The following is a 17,738-nucleotide window of genomic DNA, read 5'->3' as shown; positions in this document are numbered from 1 at the left end:
GTCATTAATATGTTTGCTTTTCTTTTCACTCTCTTATCCTAGCTACTAGAAATGACGCTTTGTACGCTTCCTGCTTTTGTTTACATTCATTTAATTTGAAACTGATAGTGCATATGGTGATTATGTACTCTGCCAGTAGTTAACCATAACAAAGAAACTGTTAATTGTCTACCAAATACATGAGTGAAGACAAGTTTATTATACTGTGGCTGGCATAGTCTAGGCATTCCTTTCACTCGATTCTGTATATATTCTTATCTTACCATCCTCTGACCAAACAATCCTTATGGTCATAGGTGTAGCTCTGCTCAGACTACTGATCGATGAAGTACAAAAAGGAAAAGAATTTGAATAAAATCGTTTCATTGTTTTAACCTCACCCAACAAAATTTATTTTAAAAAGTGGCACTTAATATGCAAATGAGACAAACAGCAGATTTCTCGTAGTCAGCTCGATTTACTCAGACTATTCATATATGCACTACTTGAGAAGTTTCGGAGCACGCTGCATATATGCCCAACAAAGTTGTTTCTGTGATATCTCTTATGTGGCTCTTTTTTTCCCAAGCTTTATAGAAAACCTGCAAAATGAAAATAAGAAATGACATCCCTGCGTGCTTGTGCATATGAATTGCAAGCTCTCAATATGTTTCCAAAAAATGAGGCCCACATGCCTTTTGCAAGAAAGGCCGACAAGAGTGTTTCAATCTATGTGCAGTGCTGGCATATCGCTTATTATTTAGGACCACAGAGTATTTCTTGTCTTCAAAAGGATGGCACAAGCTAGCTGCTTGGCTGCAAGCTGGACGCCATAACCGATTGCTTTTGAGCGACACAGTTAGTGCAGCTTGAAGTACTAGGAAAATGTTATACGCACGCTTTCCCAGAGTCCCGACAGAACTACTCCATCATGGACAGAGTTTAAATTTGGAAATAATGGGGCAATGCTAGTGGTACATGCTGTGCAGGCATGGATCAAATCAAGTGTTTGGGTTAGTTAGGGGCTAAACTAAAATTGCTAAACACTCATTTTCTTCCTGCTCACAGGTAATACAAAATGCAGAGAATGTTTCTCCAGCGTTATGGGAGAAGCAAAAGTGGTCGGATCTTATGTGTGATGAACAGTGAAAGTTAAAATCTGTAGGTTATTTAGAGTCTTCATACATTATTACTAAAGTCATATTTTCTTCCTTTTTAGGGGTCTTGAATAAAACGGGTACTTTGTTTCGTGGTGTTCTGGGATAACTATATGTGGCAGGAAAATTCAGTTTGCATGGGGAGATGGACCGAGGCACATAATGGGTGATGTACAATAAATGTTTAAACTGTGCAGGTTAATTACATCCTTTGTAGAAACTTACTTACACAAGCATTCCAGAGTGCTAGAATCGTGTTTTACAAACAATGTGTCCTGAAAGAACTGAACGTGTCACAGCGTTTACATTTTGAAGGAATAGGACAGCTCATGGTTGATGTCTGGGCAAAGTTTCAAGAGCGTCAATGAAATATGGGCTTTGCAAAAAAAATAGGCAAGTGCTTGAAAGTGTTACACAGCCATTATATGCATTGTTTCCCAGTGTCCTGGGAGAGTCCCCTCTCCCCTACTGCAAGTGAGAGAGAGAGGTGTTTTATAAATTTTTCCTGCAGTATGTTTGTGAACTTTACACAGTAGGCGAACCAGTTGGGATCAACTATCTCATGGCCATGCACCAACTGCTCATTCTGTGTACGCTACAACACTTACAAAGTGCTACTAGCTAACTCACCTGTGAAATCCTGGAAACACTCACTTATACAAAATAAAAGTAGTATAATGGTAAATTATCTTTATTCATCACTCAGAATTAGCTGAAATGAAATGCGGGCATGCAGGGCAACATACACACTTGCAATGCAAGAAGTGAAATGGTGTGTGAATACATAGTAATTACTTATGTGAAGATGGGAACACTTTTCAAAAGTAAACACAGATGGTGACACAAAACAGACATAATGCGATTGTTTTGCATATCACAGTATAAAAGAAGGCACCTGTAAGATACAGATGTATGCACATTTATCCTGAAAGCCCAAGCATAAAGAGGGCTAGAAATGCTCATTCGTATGCAGCAAAAAACACTTCACACCCACAAAAAAATAAATGCAGTGAGGCTTCACACCTAAAGACATATTCATGTGAACATATACCGTGAACACTGAGAACATATGCAAACAAATTCAGAACATGCAGAGCATAAAACAACAGTTCTTGAGGAGCCAAAAAGGCACAGTCTGTACTCCATGTGTTGGCAGTGTGAAATCAGTTGTGTGCATCAGTTAAAAGCTTACATATGTAACTCGTCGATAAACACTTCCATCAAAAAGGTCAGGGCAGAAAGTTCCACACTAAACCTATCTGCGTGTGACTAAAACAGTCTTTTTGAATGCATCTGGAATTCTAAGTAAAAACTGCAGGAAACCCATTGTAACAAACAATGGATTTAACTAAAGTGCCACAATAACTGTTGGCACCAGTGGTGCTGGAAGTGACACACAGCAAATTAAAACTTACATAAACGTTACAAGCCTCATTGTTAAAAATGAATTAAATTTTGCATCTTAATATTCCAGGTGACTAACAGACATGGTGGAGTGCACAGAATTATTTTGACCACCTAGTGTCCTTTACTGTGCACCCAAAGCGCTACAGGAGCGCTTTTGCATTCTGCCTCCATCAAAATGTGGCTCCCATAGCCTGGCATTGAACCCAAAACTTTGTAGTCAGCAGCAGAATGCTATGGCCACTGAGTAACTGTGGTAGGAGGCACAACATGTGAATTACTGTAGTGAATAGGCTGGACCAAGATACTATCTTGGGGGTAAAGTGAATGAAGTGCAGTCTGACAACACCCCCCTTCTTTCCCCCACAGGAGCCTTTTATGTCAACTCCTTAGCAATAAAGGACTCTCAGTCAATTAATACGCTTTCTAACGAGGCAGTGTGAATAAAATAAAGAATAGTATAGAAAATCTTCTAAGTCGGGAGACATATCAAAGGTGCAAATGGTTCTAACTGCATACGAAGCTCAAAAGTATAAAGCAACAACTTAATTTTTTTTATTTGCTCAAGACAGGACACACAGTGTCATGTCACTGTGTAATAATAGGAAGGGGACAACATAGAACCATAGCTCAGAAGGGTGCTTAAACAGACCACCCTTAAAAAGCTTACAGCAAGCATTTTCTGCTTGGGTGGTATTCTCAGTCGTTCACATGTGGGGTTATATTCAACTTTGTCTGATGTAGCAGCATAATGCCTCACTGGAGTGATGAGCACCCTGTTTGCTAGCTCAGCTAATCAATGCATACCAAGTGTGATGCCTGTCAAAGTGATCAAATTTAGAATATGGCCCCTGATGATATAATGCCTGTGGTTCTCACTGATATGCTGCTGTGATTAGATTTGAGGCAAGTTTGAGAGCACAATCTAGCGGAGTTGTGGCTGTCGCCAGTGGATCACATTATTTTGGCAAACTCTGAGTGCTGAAACTGAGTGCTGGTATGGCATATTCGAAGCACTGAAAGACTTTCAGAATTATTTTGGCATGCCTGCAATGGAAACCTCCTTCGAAAGGTGGAGTTCTTTGTGCCGAGATTAATTATTGCGAGAAGGAAAATGCCTTCCAGTCAGCCCAAAACAGCCAGGACAGATTAGACAGCTATCAGAGCTTGGTTTGTCCAGTGACAGATGCAATGCTGCCCTTTCAACCCTTCGACTTAGTTGTACACAACCCCTCATCCTCTTATAATGCCCTTTGCATCTCCACATAAAGTTAAATGTATGTTATTACAAAAATATTGCTTCTAAGCATAGTTGCTATTCAGTCTACCACAGAGAGAGCGTTAAAATGAGGACAAAAAATAAGGAATAGACAATTATGTATTGTGTCTTCTTTCTTATTATTTTTTCCTCAGAGCAATCAACTGTTATTTTTGTCATATCTTACCATTGCAAGAGATGAGTATCCAAAACATTCCAGGAAAATACTACATTTCAATACACAAGATGTGTAGGGAACACATTTTGGCAGTACTAGTGGTTTCATAGGACCACACTCTTTGAGAAAGTCATTTTTACTGTGAATTATGAATCACATTGTTTAAAGAAGAAGAAGAAAAAAAAGCTACTTGTATGCAATCACATAACTTCATATGGCAACTCATTCAATCACCAGCATGACAGTACAGCATATACTATACCATTATCTGCCTAAATTACTAATTTGCACAGTATTTTGTACTGAAACCTCGCAGAAGTATGGTTGTAACAAACAAAAAATCGGGCCCCTCAGATCCCTTTATTCTAATATGAAATTAATGCTTTGTCTTATAAAGCGACTAGATGATCACAATGAGGAAATGCGCAAGAATTCAAAGATTATCACTAGCGCACAACACTGAAAACTGACTTTGCAATATGGCCTCTTGGTTCCACACAAATTCACATCGCTCATAGTGTTGGAAATAAACAGAACATAGGTATAGTGCTTAACAGTTGAATAAAATAAAGCCACCCAGTGATATTGCATCTATTGCTGAAAACAAAAATTTTCTAAGATCATTGGTTACAGATGCACAAAGTTTGTAACAAATGTAAATATTGCTAGTAAATGTATTTAGTGTTTTGTGGTATGGTACCACGTGTGTATACTGTTATAAATGTGCAGTGTTTATTGGCAAACATGTCTTCTTTTATCTTATGTTTTGTCCTTTTATCTTAGGCTTTGTCTAAGAATATTTTATTGCTTGTAACTTGAACATCGACCACTGAGACTGCCCAGACCCGCACACAAGCCTTTGGCTTATGTGGGCTGGCTATTTCTTTACATATATAGTATTTGTATGCCAATGAAAGCTATTATCATTATTATTATTATAAACGGAAGTAAAGGAACAATATGGGTAATAAAGTCAAATCTTAGATATTATGTAGTACATATACAGTGGAATCTCGATGATACGATCACGGCTAATACGAATTTCCGGATGATACGAATTTTTCCGTGGTCCCGGCCGAGCCCCATTACTTTGCAACGTGCTCGAGAACGGTTGTTACGAATCGATTTTCGACCCGCGTCGGTTGATACGAATAAACGCCGCCCCACCGATGGCCGCTAAAGAGAACAGTGCGCAGTCACACCCTTTCTCCCTTTCTCTTTTGGTGCGGAGGCGCGGACGCGGCGCCGGACAGCGCGGAGGCCGCGACTGGGCGCGAAGAGTTTGAGGCGGTGGTGCTTTTGGTGCTTTTGTGCTTTTCCTCCTTTTCGGCGGCCGCCCATTGGACGCAGTGGCTGCTCTGCTTCGGGCCGCGTTCTTTGTGTTTGCGCCATTTTGCCTAGTCGCAGCGAGCTATGTCTACCGAGATACGATCTCGGCTGATTTGCGCGGCCGTAGGGAGCCTCCGTTGGCGCGTCTTCCGTCAACTGCGTTATCGGTGCCGATGGCACAGGGCGATTGTCAGTTTCGCTGCTGTAGTCACACGATGCAAGATAGCGCAGCACGTAATCCACGGTGCAAGGTAGCGCGGCACGTTCAGTCGGGTGCTCCTCCGCTTCTCCCGCTAATCGCCGCATTTTTCTTGCCGTAGGAGGCTTGCGCGTCCGTATTCGGAAGGCGTGCTTCGTCCAAAATTTCTTCTCCTACGAGCGACGATCTATCACTAACCTGGGAGCTGTCAGTAATCCGAATTCTGCGTGTCAAGTGAAGACGCCGGCGTGGTTTACGAAGCAGACAACTGCGGTTGCCATCTTGCCCCTGCCACAGCAGCAACCAATGGAGAGACGCCTTTCAGCACGGCAGCCAATCAGAGGCCCACTTTCATCGGAGGGCCCGTGTGACTACCTATCGCAGACCCGCGCTTCTTTTGTGTTTGCGCGTTTATTACAAGATTGCGACGACGGACGAATTGAGAAGCGGAACGGCGAAACTTTGAGCTTTCGAACGATTCAAAGATGGCGGCGCTCGGTGGCGGGCAATACGAGATATGTCTTCGTGAATTGTGGTGATTTTGCGCAATTTAAAGCTGTTTTCTCGCCCTGGGCGCTGACGAATACATCTTTTTCGGCCACTTTTAGTGCGTTTTCAGCCAAGCCATTTTGATACAGCGTAGATTAGGCGTTGCAGATACCGAAACGCATGGTTGTCAAAAATGAATTTTTCTCGCGATTTTCGCGATCTGATTCCCTCATCCCCCACAATTTAGCTAGTTTTAATTGTGTTTCGATGATACAAATTTCGGCTAATACGAATATTTTTCGTGACCCCGTGAGATTCGTATCACCGAGATTCCACTATATGTATTAACTTTACAAGTTTACTGAAGCTGTTTTCACCATAGGTGCTCCCCTTCACAAGAGTCGCAGTTTTGACAGCACGACATGGCAGAAGCTCCAGCAGAGAAACACTCCCGATCACAACAGCAAGGGAAACCCATATTTGATTGCATTGCAGCAGGGGTGTTTTTGTTTGCCTAGCTATGTGGCACGGCGAATGTAAATGGCACGATGATCAGAAATATATGGAGGACAATACATTTACATACTATATATACTACATTAGGTTATTATACAGGACTACACTATAGCATATACAAGAAACAGTGGAATGAACAGTATAGTATGCTATGCTGTTCTTTCTTTTGCAAGGGAATCAAAATAAACAACCATCTTCTAACTTCTAACTATCCCCGGTCTGGCCACCAAATAAATTTAAGAGATTCCATTGTACGATAAAGGTCACAATAGCACAAAGCTAGGTCTACTGAAAAATTATAATAAACATTCACCCTTCTTCAATTTCAAGACTGAGTAATCAGCTTTCTTTCTAACTTCACAATTCGCAATATTCTAAGGCTGCCAGCATTTTATTGCACTTTGTCTGTAAAGTCAACCTTGATTTGTCCGCGTCACACAAAGCAAGCTTTTGGTTCCCATGGAACAGTGCCAGTTCTGACTAACATCAGTAACAGTTCTGTGCAGAGAGGATATACAAGGCAAAAGCAGCGAAGGCTACTAATGAGCCTGTTTTCAAGTCTGGGCATCACTTAACTTCACCACTCACGGCGCAATGGCACTGAACAGAAATCTCTGGAACCTACAGATCCATAACAGAGACCTGTAAAAATGTACACAAAACTGAAAAAAAATGCAAGCTGTGTGCGAGCACAAAGGTCAGTGCAGACCACTGGTACCGACTGCACTGCACCCAAGACTTCTCAAGCACTGGCTCTTTCAATGCACAGCGCGTTCCACCAGCTCCTGTCTACCTTCAGGAGTCAGGACCTTGCCTCCAACACCGAGACCATGCTGCTCTTCCCCGAGGGCACCATTAACTACCTCCTCCATTAGCTACCTTTAAACAATAAAAGTAACAATAGAGCTCTGGGTGGAATATGAGCCAGAGGTTTTGTAGCCAGTATTCCTGTACAAAAATAGTATGAAGTTGATAGAAAAAAATTGAGAGAGGTGGTGTGCTGAGAGTAGGCCTCACATGTGCAAGGTGACCTCCCATGCAACAGGCAACAGTGTAAGCACAGGACAGTGGCAGATCGATGCTACACTTTTTGAGCTAGAGACATCTGTGTAGGGAGCAGCGATTAATGCGCTGAAATGCCAGGCATACACGACTTTTCCAGCTTAATCACTGGCTTTGTCACGCTAAGACTTCTCATATACAGTCAAAGCTCGATATAACGAACCTCGATTTAACGAAATTCGCAATGTAACAAACTATTTTTTATTTCCCCCTCTTAGGTCTATTGAATTAATGAAACCCCGATATAATGAAATTCTCGATATAACAAAGTTTTTCGCTGCACGTACAACTTTGTTATATCGAGCTTTGACTGCGTAGTAGTTGGCACTGTGTGGTGAATGCACTTCTGGCTGCATTACTTGTCCATTTTAAGCAGAATAAGTAAGAGGTACACATTGCTTATGCGATGCATTCACTGCAAAATGCCACCTCTGGTAGAAACCAGAGTGTAAACAATCCAGCCATTCATCCATAAGGGTTTTGTATACGTGGTGCTCTTACTTGCGCTACATTCTGTACATGGACACCCCCGCATTGTTGAACCCTTGCGTGCATCCATCGAGGGAATGCAACGGGTCGTGCAACAAAGTGGTGTTTGGCATCATTCTTCCCGCGTTTACACGGTCACAAGCTCTGCAACACCAGGAGCAAGCTCTGGATTGATTTCGACCACCTGGGGTTCTCTTGTGTGTACCAAAGCCTAAGCACAGAAGTGCTTTTTCACTCCGCCCTCATTGGAATGTGGCCAGGACTCGAACCCACGACTTTGCGCGCGGCGACAGAACCAACGTGTCAACACTAGTCAGCACATGTGTGATCACCATTCACAGCTGTGCTAGCTCATCTATGATTTCGGGAAATTCACTTCAGGGGGATTGATATAAGGTGGCGGTGGATCGAATGGTGCATATGTCGATGGCAACGGTGCAGCACACAGTTGTCCTGGTGGCGCTGTGTAGTAACCCATGCGGGGGCCTCGCTCTGGGAATGGCGCAGTCAGCTGGGGGTACCAAGTCTGTTGGGGATGCGATGTGGCTGGAAATGATGGAGCTCCTCCCGAAACCAGGGGATGTGCTTCAAGCGAAGTGTGCGTCCTTGCCCCCGATGTCACCACAGGTCCAGCTGGTGCCAGTGGACGTGGAATGTGGGGACTGGCAGTCTGCGCCATTGATGAGAAGGCAGGCTCATAAGTGATTTGGGAGATGGAATTGGGTCACACTGTCATAAATGCAGTTGGCTAATGTCACCTTTGGCAGCGGGATCTTGACATGCCCAAATCGGTACAGGCTTAATTTGACAATTATTATTAAGTAAGTTTATTGCTTCAAAGTGGTTAAAAGTTTTGATAGATATTAAATACAAAAGGAGGTCCCATAGTCAAAGACTGTCTTGGGACATCAAAGGAAACAGTCACTAGAGGCATAAATGCCACATTAAATAAAATGCGGCAGTGCAGTGGTGAGAGAGTCAAACCCTCCCAAGTTCATTGCAGAAAATGTTTTCGTGAAGGTAATGTAAAGTGTACAGAACTATCAAAGAGAACTGCATGAACTGGGCACATTGTAAAAGGTTGTCCTGCACTGGCTGTGCTGTAAAAAATGCGGAAAAAGCCTTTGTTTTGAGAAAGCATGAATCACTTACTATGGCATATACCACAAGAAGGTGGTTTAGTGATAGCTTTCTCCATTTATTAAAAAAAACTATTAATTTAAAATAATAATTTTTATTTGCACAAAAAGTGCACGCTTGTGCGTATGCTATCCCACCATCAAATGACAAGTCATTCTTGCTCACACGAATTCAAGACAGTGGCAGATATCAGAATCATTCAAAAATCATGAATTGGCTTTTAAATTAAGAATACTTCACTCATTTATTTCAAAAATGTGTTGAGATATTCATAGCTGAAATCGGACAAAAAAAAATGGTTGTCTATGAATATTTGTCCACAGAGCTTCATGGCAAAGCGTTAAATGGAATGCAGATGGATGTTTCCGCAAGTTAGGGAACAGATATTTCAAAACTTGTTTGGTTTATTATCGCGATAGTGCCAGGCTATGTTTGCAGGCCCTTTAATCAGTGCTTCTTCAATAAGTATATGCAGTCATGAGTCAGCACTGTGTTCAATGATTGCCTTGTCCTTTTTTGTTTTACCATCACTCAAAGCTGTATTCCAAAAAGATTAATCACCGATTTGCTCAATTAACGAGCCCAGTCGAATAATCATAGCAACTGCTTCTAAGGACACTAAGAGGCCAAACCCACATCTTTCGCATTACGCTTGTGATGCTCTACCATTCGAGCTACAGCTGTGACCATCCCCCGGTCCACTTTCTTGTACATTAGTGTACGTGTAGTAAACCTAGCCCCGGCCGGTGCATCATCGGATGTGCAACGCAGAAAATGTGGGTTTGGCTCCCGTTGGTGGCAAGTTGTCAATTCATCAACTTCCTTTTCCCATTTCAGTAATACCTTTCAAGTGCCGTGAGCACAATTGTGCACTCCAAGAACAGTGCATCGAAAGCAAAAACACTCATGAAAATAATTCCATATAAAATGTGCAGCATACATCTTGGAACACTTCTGATGGGACCTGTGCATCAAGTTTGAACGATATGAACAAAGTGTTTTAGTAAACCGATCCGAGTTGAAATGTTGATGGTTGGGTGTTTTCTCTTGGTGTCAAGTGTCCCGTCATGCAGCGGGTTTCTTTCTTTCTTTATTACACATTCTTTTGATTACAACACATGAAAATAGGCAACACCTGGTAAGCCCATAGCCATAGGCTAGTTAGGGGTCTAAACTAAAATATGCCAAGTACAGGGAACAAATTGAGTTTACAAAGCAAACAGTATATAAGAAATCGATTTCTACTGAGAAAGAAAAATGTGAATAAACATGAAGTGCAAATCAGTGTAAGGTTAATACATACTAAAAGGAAAACAACAAATGCATGTTAATACAATTAATGTGACCTAAAGCATAACACTACATGCACTTCTTACGCTAACAACGTAACAAGGATTCACTTCTTACATTGTCTTTTACAATGTTTTACACTGGACATTTTTTTCAAGTGGTTGTATAGGTGGTTCCCAAGTAGGCAAGACATCAAATAGTTCATTGTTCTCATCTCCGATGTTCTTGCATGGAGTTCATGAACTGTAAACGTGACAAATTTCACTGAAGAATTGAAAATACATGATCCGCACTACAGCTATACACATTTCTAAGGCACAATAAATGTGGTGAAACTAAATTTTCAAAGGATAGAATTAATTAGTACCAAAGGGAATAATACTTCAACATTTTAATTTAAAAAACGATTTCTACCATGCTTTCCTTGGTGCTTCATTTACCGTTGGCTATGTACGATTGCAACTAATTCTGTAGTTTCACCAAGAAAAATATTCACTGCTTTCAAAGCATGCACTGTTGTGCTATACTTACATATAGGCTGTGTTGTCGTCGAAGGCAGAAACAGAATATGCTGATACAACCCGCTGCAATCGTCACCGCGACGAAGATTATGAAGACTGTTGCAGGAGGCAAGGCAGGCCTGTGACGTGTGCGTTTCCCTGTGAACATGTTGTGTTTATTTTACACAACCCATACAGACTTGCAAAATCCGATGAAAGCATACGAAAAAAAAAATCTAAGCTGCTTATTAGTCCCATTTCTCTAACTAGTGCAGAGCAAAACAAAGCAGCAAAGTTGTGCACGTCATTTGCAGTACAATAATATGCCAAATATGATGGAATTATCACGCATGACTAAAGAAAGCATGCTGACCATGATGAAGTTGTAATAAACATACACGCAGCTAAGCATCTACATGAGTATACAAAATATAAAAGTTATTTTTCAGTATGATGCTTCAGGAAAATGCCAATGGCTGTCTCGGCATATTGCATTTACTGCTGAGAGCCGCTGTGAATGCAGACAAGAGACTTAACTCTTGGTTGCCCACAATGATTGCACTCTGTGTACAATTAGGTTTCTCGTTTCTTTCGTCTGAAGAGTAGTGTTTCATATATCATGTTCAGTGAATTAAGATTTTTAAAAATACAGTGAGCACAGATCCATGCAGTCCCTATCATTTTTCTAAATTGTTGTTTTGAAACACAATTCTCTGAATACAATGATAACTGACTATCAGCATTAAAGAAAACTAGACTCAGGTTCAAGGCATTGTGAAACTTCACTGGGACATCGAATAGATGCCATTGCGAATTCATTCACTCTCCTCAAGGTGTGAGGGCTGTGTATCTGCATAGCTGAGAAGCTCTGTTTAGAAAGATTAAACAGCTGAGGGAATTAAAATGCATATTTGCTTACTATTCCACACTGCTTAATGGCACAGGAGAATGTGACAAATGTGAAATCTCATTAAGAAGAATTAGCCCCATTAGATATATATTTAAATAAATAAATAAATAAATAGTTGTGCTTACGGGCAGATGTACAATGGTGAATGTACATAAAAAAATGAAGAAAATGCAAGTGCTCAGAGTTATGAAGAAATTGCAAGTGCTCAGAGTTGCATTATTTCGCTCCACTGCAACACCATGCTAAGAGCACAGCAATGTGATGAATTCCACCATACTACAAACGTACAATATGTTTCATGCAGCTTGACTGAAACATTTTTTAAAAGTAGCACATTATTGTTCGCAGACAATATTTGTTCAGTCACATTGACACTTTCAATATTTTTGAACTCTTCTAGTGCATTGAGTTAGCCGTTTAGTTCAAAGAAAATATGAAAATTCCTATGTACTATTAAGTTTAAAGCAGAACCTCTATTTGAAGAAGTTCTACAGAGCATTCAAATGAACTCCGTGTGGCTGTTTCTATGAAGCTAATATTTTAAATGAAGTTTCTTGTTGCATGACTTGAATAAAGCCCTAAAAAATACAAGATAAACAACATGACTATGCGAATGTGCACTTGGGTTGCAGCGCTCTCAAAAGTGTTTTCAAAGAAAAAAGTGTGCATGCAGCCTGTTGCGAAGAAGTGACCAGACCAAGTCAAATCTGAACCAGACAGCTACATCAGCAACTCTGTCGTAAAGTTGGAACCCTGCAACGACTGCAAGTGATAAGTGATAGACTGTTGACAAAAGCTGACTGAAGCTCACCCATCCACTTAATTTAGCGCACAGCACGAACACACTGTTCACTGAAAACGCATATGACAGCACTGCAATCCTTTTATTTCGTGGGCTTTTTTAAAATTTGTAAGAAAAAACATTAAATATAGGATTCAAGGAATAAATTAGGCCAAGTGTTCCAGAACGTGCCCTACAACTTTTTCAAGCACAACTTAGACTACAAAAAATATATATATGCCTATAAATTGCCCCATAAATGATTGCAGCTAATTACCTAGGTAAGTGCACCTGAAGAAATATTCCAAGTCGCTAAGGACGACTGTTGAAAACATGTTGTTGGTTTCATCCATGAGTGAAGCGCCACTCTTTCTTTTCAAAGCATAGTTAAAGTTTCTTGAAACACACCATAGAGATAAGTCGCATGTTTGTAAAGAGACAGACACAGCTGAGATAAAAAAAATTACTACACTGACACTTTTACTTTTTGCTGTTCACTGCTTCAAGCAGAAATTTTAGCAATGTAACTTCTGAAAACTTGGCCACATCTACAATTCTTGCCTGCTGAGATAACTCATGCCATGAGGGCTGGTCAAAAATGTTTCTTTACACAGAATGTGATGGCCTTGTCTTTGTAATGCCAGGCTCTGCAGCCTGTCTATATACCAAGCATCAAAGAAGTGAACAATCACTTTCCTTAACGTAATGTTTTGATAGGCAACTCAACAATAACAGGGGATAAAAGAGTGAACAGAGCATTGATTCAGAGCTTTAGCTTTCCGTTCACACTCTTGTCCTCTATCTGTTTTTGTTGAGCTGTATATCAAACAACAAGTCATCCTTGAACAACAAGCCCAATCCTACACCTTTCTGCACTTCCCTTGATAAACCACCAAGAAAGCTCAACACAAGAGCCTGCTCGTTTTGCATCAAAGTGGGCATGGCAGTGCTGTATAACGACATTAAAAGTAAAATGGCAAAGAAAGAAAACTTACATTTTTCTTCAAAATCGTCATCATCAAAAGCACATGCCAGTTCGAGGAGAAAAGTGAAGCAGGCACACACCACGAAAGACTTGATGAACATATTCATGCTGAGCTTGAAGTAACGACAGCTGCTTCAGACAGGCCTGCATAACCCAAGAAAGCAATCACTTGGGGTTTGGTGACAATATTTTTAAATCAGCATAGCCAGCAACACTCAGAGAAATGTATTGACAATGGGTAGCCTCACATTGTACAACCATACAGTGTTGCCTGCTTAATGACTTACTGTAATCATCACAAAAATGTGTTTTATGCAGTCACCGTTTATTAAAATGAACACATCACAGTGTATTTTTGGGGCATGATAATGGCACAATTACCATACAACGTGAAGAGGATACACCAATGTGCCGAAAAAGCATCAGATACACATTTCAAATGGTTAATGAAAATGAATACGATATGTGCAATAACAGGTAAGCATGTTTATAAGGAAGCCCTAACAATCTCAGGTCATCTCTGAATGCCAAGTTCAGCAGAAATATGTCCCCAGATTTCAAGGTAAAAATGTCTGGAAATTAAGTGGCCACTGTTAGCACAGTTAGCTTGCACAGCATCGACATCAGCTTGTGAGCAGTAGGAAACTGGACATCATTGTATGTTAAAGTGATGCAATCACTAGATATGCAAATAACGCAAGGCACAATGCAATTCAAGCAAGCAAATGTGATGTGCGACTGGTGCACATTTCACTGTGACACAATACGAACATTTTGTGATAATTAAGTTGCCGCGTCTTTCTGCAGGAAGCATTACGTAGAAGGCTTCCACTTGGCTTTGTTATCTTTGCAACCAAATGTGCTGCGTGTCTATGGAGGCTTTCTAACTCTTCACATGTGTGCCGCACATGCACTGTCGATACAAGGACAGCACGATGGGGCAGCAGCATCTCGAGTGTCTGTAGAAATATTGTTATTGAAATAAAACCAGTGATCACTTATTCATGCTGTGTCGGGCATTGTAATGTGTCCAGTCAATTTCAGGAACAATATATTCGCTTATAAAGGAAGATAAAAACAGCACTGCGCATACTTGTCCTGCAACAATTAAGTACGGTCGGGTACAAAATTTGTTTACTTAATGAGCTCACTCGCAACCCCTATCATAAATTAGGGTTAGTTTCTGAAATTTTGCAAACGTCTTTTTTTTTGGTCATGGGGTAATAAAACACTCGCTAAATCACTGTGTCTGACATTTCACTCTCCCTTTTAGTTTGGTCATTTTATATATGCGCATATATTTTTGTGGAACTGAACGACCGCCACTTGTAAATGAAAATTTACAAAGCAATAGAATAATGCAACCTGAGGTCTATCTTCCTTTGAGAGCCTGTTAACGCTGTGGATGAGAAATAGGGCCCTAGGTGCAGTTAAAAAAAAAACATTGGGATTTCCAATTGGGCCAATTCGTTTTTTAAACACAATGGGATCCAATCAAACTCAATTGGGCCACAATGGTGTCTCAATTGAACACAATGGTCTCTCAATTGAACACAATGGGACGAATACATGAACACGTACACTGTGGCAATTCTGTTCAATGACATACTCGCCATTCACCACTTCACTATGAGAGATCTCTGTCAGGTACTATATATGTAAGGAATATTTGATTGACCAAGTGGTGCCAGTGGTTCAAGAGAAATTGGTAAAGTCTCAAGGCAGATTTCTAACTCCACAAAAAGCTAAATGCTTCTCTCCATTAATCACATCAAAATGAAATGATGTTTTATTTAAAGAGTCGCATTAGTTATGCTATTATTATTATCAACTACTTTGTTGTTTCATGGGATTACTCATCCAATGACTTCCAGTTGTGTCCAACTGGCAAGAATTGGCATATAAAGCCCCAATGACGTCCAATTTGAACTGTCTTTATATCGATTGGACTTGCAGTGATCTCCAATTGGAACCAACTGGACCTCCATATGATGTTCAATTGAAACCAGTCATGTAACATTGAAAATCCCAATTGGGCTCAATGGTACTGGAAGTGTAGCCATACTATACTAGCCTGAGGACTTTTGCATGCATTGCTGAACAATGACCCATTAACATGTGCCACTGATGTCACCATGATACTCAAAGAGATCTGCATGGTGTCACTAGTGTAGGTCACTCATGAATTTGACTCTTTCGTTACCACTAGAAATGTGCTCATTTTTGGTGCTTTCATGCTTTAATGTTTTATTTCAAGACGAAGTAGTCAAAGAAGAAGAAGAAATAAACTTTATTTAAAGAGCCCCCTCATGGGGTATTGTGTAAGGGGGGCAGTACAGTAAATACATCACAAAGATAAAAATACAATAACACCTTAACAAAGTAAAACATCGATTAGTGCAGAAAGATGCGAATAAACCCAAAAAATTAACAAGATACACTATAAAAGCAAAGGAGTAACAATGGCATTCGAAGTTGAAAAAACAAAAGATGAAACGCAACAACGAACAAAAAAAGCAATTCTAAATAAGCAGCAACAGTGCTACGGAGAATATAGACGACTGACAAAAGATCATATTCACGTAAAGAGAAAGAAAGAAAAAAAGACATATCGGCAACGGTACTTATATAGGCAAAGGCAATGGTGGAAGTGGCAAATTCAAAACATCAGATTTTGGAGCATAGATATTTTTGAATATTATCACAAAACTTCACGTGATCTCACTCTGATGCAAGGTTGTCTGAAAGGTCATTCCACAAACAGATAGCTCATGGGAGAGCCGATAAGTTAAATGCATCAGTATCACCGTACATGCATGCTAAGCTAAAGTTGTTATGCAATCTGCGTGAAGTTCAATGAGCGAGATTGAAGTGTACAGAGGACGTCATACTACTGGTGTGAATGAATTTGTGGAATAGTGATAAAAGAGCAATTTCACGAGTAATTAATGGCTCAAGTGAAAGGTCTTGTTTAATTTGTGTTATGCTGGACAGGTATCTGTAATTATGCATATTGAACTGACTGGCTCTGTTTGATCTGAATGGCTTCTAACATGTCAGATATTGTTGATACGGGGCCCAAATGGAGGAGGTGAATTAAAGTTGAGGACGAACTAAAGCGACATAAGCCTGTTTACATACACTGGGGGGAGAATTATACAGGTTACAGCATAGATAACCTAATGAACTTGATGCATTAGCACAAATGGAAGTGATATGTGCGGAACAAGAAATATTTGTGGTTAGGTTGGTGCCTAGGTACTTGTACTGCTTAGTACAATCGACAATGTTGTTACCAATTTTATATAGGCCGCTAGAGTTATGAAGTTTACGGCTAAAGGGTGATTAGTTTGCACTTGGAAACGTTTAATGTCATTAACCAGGTCTTGCACCACTCACCAATACGTTCAAGGTCCTGTTGAAAGGTGAGATGGTCACTATTGTTGTGAACTGGATGGTAAATAACACTATAGTCAGCAAATATGCGCCTACAAGATGATAGGTTGTCAGGCAAGTCATTGATGTAGATGAGAATGAGTAAGAGGCCTAGAACGCTCCTTAACATATACCGCGATACATAAAATTATAGCCCGTTCACTGATGTGTTGAATGGATGTAAAGCAGTAATAATTGCTCAGACAGTTTTTGAGACAGTTGCTGAGACAGTTTTTTGGCAAACTACTTACTGAAGCCTCGAACTGCGCTCAAACTTCTGTGCAAAATAACACAACTACTGGTGGCCGACCATGAACAAATTTACAGCCTAAGACCTATTATCCTGGACACGGACATGCTGCGTGAAAATGTCCGAATAATCGGGCAGTCTGAAAAAAGAAATAAAGAGGAAGAAAAAAGAATTGCAATGTTAAAATTGATTTCGTCGTTTTCTTATCTTAATTTTTTTATAGCGCCAAAAGCGCCAACAGGGCACCAAATTCATTCACATACTGTTGTTTAGTGTTGTTCTCTATTAAAATAAAGCTTACTTAAAATTTAGTGATTGCCGAGGCCATGGGTCTGTTTCGCGTTCACCGATCCCGGTTCAGATAATGCGCACGCTGCCTCAACTCCG

The 17,738-nt window shown here is 40.4% G+C and overlaps 1 protein-coding gene and 1 long non-coding RNA gene across 7 annotated transcripts in view; one reads left to right on the top strand and one right to left on the bottom strand.

Annotated features, from left to right (window-relative positions):
- The window catches only part of LOC119432944 (prolyl 3-hydroxylase 2), a 207,485-nt gene that overhangs the window by 82,071 nt on the left and 107,676 nt on the right, over window positions 1–17,738 (top strand). The gene's annotated exons all lie outside the window — the stretch shown is intronic.
- Window positions 6,336–17,738, bottom strand: part of LOC119432415 (uncharacterized) — a 50,191-nt gene continuing 38,788 nt past the window's right edge. For 4 of the 5 annotated variants that reach the window (XR_007464502.1, XR_007464505.1, XR_007464504.1 and 1 more), the window contains 3 exons: window positions 13,677–13,810; window positions 11,022–11,149; window positions 6,336–8,730 (listed from right to left, as the gene is read on the bottom strand). This is a non-coding gene — a long non-coding RNA (uncharacterized LOC119432415). Of the gene's footprint in view, window positions 8,731–11,021; window positions 11,150–13,676; window positions 13,811–17,352; window positions 17,491–17,738 lie in introns of all 5 variants that reach the window. The other variant, XR_007464503.1, reaches the window with a different exon arrangement.

This window comes from Dermacentor silvarum, chromosome 11 (assembly GCF_013339745.2).
Source record: "Dermacentor silvarum isolate Dsil-2018 chromosome 11, BIME_Dsil_1.4, whole genome shotgun sequence".
Lineage (NCBI taxonomy): Eukaryota > Metazoa > Arthropoda > Arachnida > Ixodida > Ixodidae > Dermacentor > Dermacentor silvarum.
Note: the sequence above shows the minus strand (reverse complement) of the source record. Positions and strands in the feature narration are given on the sequence as shown.